Below are 6,802 nucleotides of genomic sequence, written 5' to 3'. Positions count from 1 at the left end.
GTGAAAATCTATTTTGAAAGTCACAAATTTAGATGCAGATACTGCTTGGGGGAGGGGCATTTATAAGTCTAAGAGATTGGCACAAAACACTTAGAAAATTTAGGGGACGTGTGTTTATATTTTTTTTAATTCTAATGTTAAATGTTTAAATATTTTTTAAATTTCTAAAAAGAAACGTGAGCAGTGCATTAGAAGACATATAATAAGATTCCTTGGGGAAAAGAAGTAATTATATTACTGAGTTTGCTTCTTAGCTGCTATACATTTTGAGTCGAGCAAGATCTATTCCCATATGTCTTCCCTCCATCCTGTCTGTTTGTACTAACACTAAGCAGACCATTTCACTATCTGTACAGCTCCTGAAATGCCATAATGAGTATAAATCATTTACTGTGGTTTAGGTACCAGTTCATTATTTATCACAATGAAAAAAAGATCCTGAAGACAAAATGGTGCTGCGGTAAAACTTTCATGCAGTTAATGGTTTTAGTTATGATTATTGCACACGACTTCATTACTTATAACTGTCACAAGCAGTAACTTCTAAGCCGGGTTACTGAGTCAACATGGTGATCTTGCTTAGCCCTTTTTATGCTATTTGAATCTACAGCTTTCAAGTCTTCTCAGCAAATTCCCATCATTTAAAATCATTGATAACTATGAAAAGTCATATATTACAAAAATCAGATTTCTCACAGTATAGCCCTACTTCACCCCAAAGAACGTTATGTGCTACCTTAACAAGCATGTATAAAGCCCTAGTTAATGAAAACATGGGTAATACTTTCTACAAACAAGTGTGTTTTCACCAAGAATAATTTCCTCACCATTTGTATATTACTTTGCACCCTATCTTTGTATCAAAGAGAAAAGAGGGAAAAGTGACTTCAGATTGGAATAATCACACTTTACACATGCTACATGATTATGCCCTACTTAAAAGGTTCGTGGCAATAAAAATCAGACTGTCATACTCAGCTCTAAGAAATAGCCTCCAGATTTCCTTTTGCTTTATTATGTTTATAGAACTAAATTCTTCTATCACCAAAATGCTCTCTACCTCTGGTGATGTTAAATGGAGTAGTACACATGCACTTCAGAGCAAAATTTGCCTCTAAATAATATGCCTGAAAGATCTCATCTTGTACATTTCTATTATTTTTATAAGCATCTGAATGCATCTTTTCACTCTGTTAAAAGGAACAGACATTTTAACAGAAAAATTACCTTGACTGTTAAAAGCAGCAGTTCTTGAACTGTGCCTCAAAAGTCAGGAGCTGTAGGGGAGGAGGTGAGGGGAAGCTCAGGCATGACAGCATCCCATTAGCAAGTAAACCTTGGATGAAAGAGCCTTGAGAGAAGGCACTGCCCTAAAAAGCCCACAGGTAATGTGGGAAAGCCCATTTATAGTATGTGCTGGTTTTCATCTCAGTCTGTGTCCTAAAGAGATGTGCTAGAGACATTACTAACAGCCAGTGAACTTGAACTTCTGTCCTCTCATGCAGAAATTAATAGAAATAGCATTTCTTGCCTTCCCATTTTTCCAATGCCTTTCTGTAAAAACACCAGTGAACGTAGGTTGCAGCCATGGTCCTCCATCAAGTGGAAGTGATTTCCAGATGAACATACCCAGAGAACAGCACTCATGCCTCTAACTTTCCAAGAGAGCTCAAAGCACAAATTATTTCAACTAAAGTTAGGAGCTGGCCAAGAAAACCTCAATGTCATGGGGGAGGTTCACTGCCACACCAGAGGTCCTTGCAAGAGAGAAAGTGACACCTCCTGTTGCTCCCCCTCCTGTACTTCTGCTTTGAGCAGCAATAGAGACTGTCACCTGCTAGGTACGGCTGTCCCACAAGCAATAAATGCCTCTTTCTTTCCAGTTACACAATTCTCATTTGCTTCTTGCTAAACTGTTTCATAGCATTCACATCAAACCTTTTGGCAGCTGCATACCCTGTCCTCCCCTTCCTATTTGTCCCCTCTCTTTGTCCAGTCTGGCAGAGATACCCTTCCCAGGCAGTGTCAGCACTGCCATGGCCATGCCTCTTTCTCTTCCCTGGCTTACAACACCAAATCTGGACTGAAAACAAGCAATGGACCCACCCATTCTCCCCATAGGGAACAGGAAAAGGTCCCATGCTATCTCAGCATATTGCTACAATAAGCAGCAAAAATGGTTTATTCTTCCCCGGGTACAGAGTTTTTAGAGAGAGAATTACTCTGGGAGGTATTAATTGCAGGGGAATTAATGATCACTGCACATAAATGCACCCAACACTCTCCAAGCATTATTTCATGGTTTAAACTTACACTCAAGATAAATCATTTAGTTGTAAAATTTCTTTGCTGAAAAAATATAAGGAAGATGTTCCTAAAGATGCCCTGGTGGCTCCAAGGAAGTGGTATTTGATATGGGTTAGAGTAGAAGATGTTCAGATCTCAAAGAAAATCTACTTGCTTTTGTCAAACCTTTGTGAAAAGATCTGGTTTGTAGATGCTAAGAAGAGAATTGGTAAGGGGTTTTCCTGGGTGCAAGGAAAGGAATCTTTGGAAAGAGCTTCCTGAATGCTTGCTGGCTGACCACATTAAATTCTTAATATACTTCAGTATTTTTCATGACCTGAATTAGGATATTAAGAAGAGGAAAATTGCAGAGATGTTGCTGAGGTAACCTGCTAGTAATGGAACAATTTTTTTCTCTCCTATTGACTCAAGTGGTGATGTTAATAACCTAGACAACAAGACAAAAAAGCAAACAAGCCTTCGCAGTGATATGTGTACTTATTGAATCAGGGAGGGTACATTGCCTTTGCTTCTAAAGCTGTAAGTTAAAAACAGCTTTGGTAAGTCACAGAAAATCCTAGCAAATTCCTAGAAGGGACAATTCCAAGGAACAACCCAGTTTTGCAAGGATATACTACAAAGAAGTGTTCACAGTGGTAGGAACACTCTGAAGTTTGATGTAGAATGCCACAAAAAAGCATCAGAGGGAAGCCCAAAACCAGCTGAAAAGTTCACAGGGAAAAAAAAAAAAAAAAAAAAAAAAGGAAGAGTTGAAAAAGTGAGTCTGAAAAAGTAGGTGAATGTAATTGTGGGGGAAAAAACCCAAACCCAAAACCAATGAACTACAGTGCTGCAGCAGTTAGGGAAGACTGAAACAGAAAAACTTGGTGCAGTCAGTAAGGTTAAAAAATATTCAGACAGAAAACATTATTACCTTGTGAAAGAAGTAGCTTCAAAAGAGTTAGTGGAAGTATTTCAGGCAAGGGTAGCAGACTGATGAACCTACATAGTGATAAATAAGATGTGGAAAAAAAAAAACCCCAAAATAGGAAGCACTATGGGAAAGGAAAGCACCGTATTATCTCTCACCTAAGGGGACTTAAAAAAAGGAAGTGGCATGATTAAGCAAAGTGAATGCTAGAGTGTTGATGAAGACATTCAGAGAGGATAAGAATTGGATAAAATCCACAAGCATTGGTTAAAAATCCTTATCAGTTGTATCTTAGCTCAAAACACATGTATAGGAAATACTGCAAAAGGCTGGAGGGATGAAGCAAGCTTATTAATAAAGGGAAAAAAAAAGGAAAGAAGTGGCATTGTCCTAAAAACCTGGCAGTGACTCACTGATGATCTGAGAGCTCCTCACTGAAACATCTGACAAACAGAATATTTTGATGATGGGGAGTAGCTGGCAGATAGAACAAAACAAGAGTCTAGATGTGGTTTTGATAGATAGTGCAAAAGCTTCTGAAAGCATGTCATCAAATGGGAATTCAGAAGCATCTGGGACTGGGGAATAAAGTGCATTAGCTACGACACAGTGGTAGAAGAGCACTGTGAAGGACATGGCAGGTGAGTTCTTGTCACCCTTCCTCTTTGTTGTAACTTTGCTTCCTTTATTTGCAAAGCTGAGATACACAAAGAAGTGTTATTTAGTGACACAAGAAGAAAGCGTATCTCATATGTACTTAACAAAGCAACTTGAAATTACATGGTCAGGAGGAGGTGAAAATTAATTTCCCAGTTAAAACCGCAAGGCTTTTTATAAGGCAATAAGAATTTTAGTTAGACAGAAGAACCTGTATATACTTCACACACACACAAATCCTGGTGAAAATATCACAGGAGATCAAAACAAGCACTGGGGTGAAAGAATACATAACAGCACTAAACATCGTAAACATTTGAAATTCCTCAAAAGATTCTGATAAAAAAATAAGGTGGCTTTAAAGAAAGAGTGCTTTCAGAGATGTGCACAATTCCTAAAGATATTTCAGTATGCAAAATACATTATCAACATATATGCCATCCACTGCAGTGAGAAACTGGACCTGAGAGAACTGTATGACAGGACAAAGCAGAAGTTAGGATTCAAAGAAGCAATAAACATGAACGCAGATGTGAGAAAACCTTTTTGTTGATCAGAGGATAAAACAGAAAAGGACTGAGAACAGCCATGGATAGGCCAAGTGCAAGATCCTGCACCTGGGTCGGGGCAATCCCAAGCACAAATACAGGCTGGGCAGAGAATGGATTGAGAACAGTGCAGAGAAGGACTTGGGGATGCTGGTTGGTTAGAAGCTCAACATGAGCCAGCAGTCCAGAAAGCCAACCATATGCTGGGCTGCATCAAAAGGAGTGTGACCAGTAGGACAAGGGAGGTGATTCTCCCTATCTACTTTGCTCTCCTGAGACCCCACCTGGAGTACTGTGTGAAGCTCTGGCAAACTCAACAAGAGGGACATGGACCTGTTGGAGGGAGTCCAGAGCACAAAGATGCTCAGAGGGCTGGAGCACCTCTGCTATGAAGACAGTCTGCAAGAGTTGGGCTTGTTCAGCCTGGAGAAGAGAAGGCTCCAGACAGACCTTAGAGCAGCCTTCCAGTACCTAAAGGAGGCCCATAAGAAAGCTGGAGAGGGACTTTTTACATGGGCATGTAGTGATAGGACAAGGGAGAACGGCTTTAAACTGACAGAGGGGAGATTTACATTTAGATATTAGGAAGAAATTCTTTACGGTGAGGGTGGTGAGGCACTGGCACAGGTTGCCCAGAGAAGCTGTGGCTGCCCCATCCCTGGCAGTGTTCAAGACCAGACTGGACGGGGCTTGGAGCAACCTGGTCTAGTGGAAGGTGTCCCTGCACATGGTAAGGGGGTTGTAACTAGATGAACTTTAAGGTCTCTTCCAACCCAAACCATACTATGATAATTCCATGATTACAGAAAATGAGCTATGGTGACAGTGGGCTATATCAGAGTGAATACTGTCTAACTGAGTCTCAGGCAACGCTCCAGGGCTGGATAGGAAAGACACTCCTTCTAAGTGTCAGCCTTCAGATAGAAAAGATGCATAGTCAGGGTGGACCGGGAAGAAGCTACGTGGCCTTTGGGTCACTTTCTCCTGGTATATAAAGCACTAGTTTTCCCACTGGCATGTCTATAGTACATTCCTCTCAAGCTTTGTACACATTAAATGTTCCTGAAGAGGCATTGCTTCTGGTAGTTACTTGAATACATCTTGAGGCAAGATTTTTTTTCCCTGAGTAACGTCAACAACATTGCAAATGCATACTTATCTTGCACACATATCACTGTGTTTCTCCACCTTTTGGCTCATCTGTCCTTGTGTGACCCGCTGAGGACACAAACCTCAGTCTTCTCACTTACTGTGACCCCTTGAAATTCTGACTCCCAGAGAAATCACCACTCATGCTATGAAAAACCAGACTATCTCTACTACTACTACATCTTATGATCTGCTGTGCCTTCAGATCAGCATGAACACATCCCATCATTCTACCTGTCATCTCCCCCTTATCCGAGCTCCTGCCCAGCCTTTGCTCTTACAGGGCAAAGTCTGCTTCCAAAGTAAGGGTACATTCACTTTGACTTGCAATGCAGCAGAGAGACAGTTGGGCTTCCCTGGCCTGCTAGGCTGAAGCAACCTAAGCAGCTGGGTAAATTCAGCATGGTTAGAGCTAGCTTGGGACGCCAGCATTGCTGGACCAGTTTCTTTCACACTGCTCACCCACAATTTAGTTCCTCAAACTGCTTGATCTTACAGATTATTAAGCAGTATCTAGTGGACCTGGGTATTACTCAACAAGCAATATATTGGGTACTGTTAATGACACAGTATTTTGTATGGAATTTAGACTTCAGACCCTGTAACGTGTAACATTAAGCACAGCATTCACAAATAACATTGAGGGAAAAGAAAACTAAAACATCATGCAGACTTTATCTTTTTTGTCAGGCTCCTAAGTAGTATCTAAGAAACACTGATATTTACACAGGCTGATGATCTGTCCTGTCAGGTACAAATGCTTCAAAACTTACGTTGCACTCATAACCCAAACACATAGAGAAATTAAATAGGGGTTGTCCTTATAAAACTGAGTCAGGCATTGTGCCAGTTGACTTGCAAGCAATGTTTGAAAGACTAAAATAACACATAGTTGCACCACCTCTCTAAATCTGACCAGGGCTCAGAGGATAAATGCCTTACTTCATTATGTTTAAATGCTCTATCACAATCTGGTTTAAAACAGAGCAAAGGCTGTGAGCTGCCAATCTGCTATACTACTAAGAGAACAGAAATACCACTACAGACTGGGATGTGGGCTCTAGTAAAAAGCCACCATTAGTACCTGGCTTTCCTTTACTGTTCCCTGCTCCTCAACTCACTTGCTTCCAAGGATCATCACTTCACCCAGTACGACTGTGTGTCAGCTCCAATTGAAATGATCTCTTTTCTCAACAGACAGCATTTCTGCGCCTGAAGGGCAATGTTATTT

The sequence above is a fragment of the Nestor notabilis genome, unplaced genomic scaffold (assembly GCF_000696875.1).
Source record: "Nestor notabilis isolate BGI_N333 unplaced genomic scaffold, ASM69687v1 scaffold7237, whole genome shotgun sequence".
Lineage (NCBI taxonomy): Eukaryota > Metazoa > Chordata > Aves > Psittaciformes > Psittacidae > Nestor > Nestor notabilis.
The sequence above is the reverse complement of the archived record's forward strand: the minus strand, read 5'-3'. Positions refer to the sequence as shown.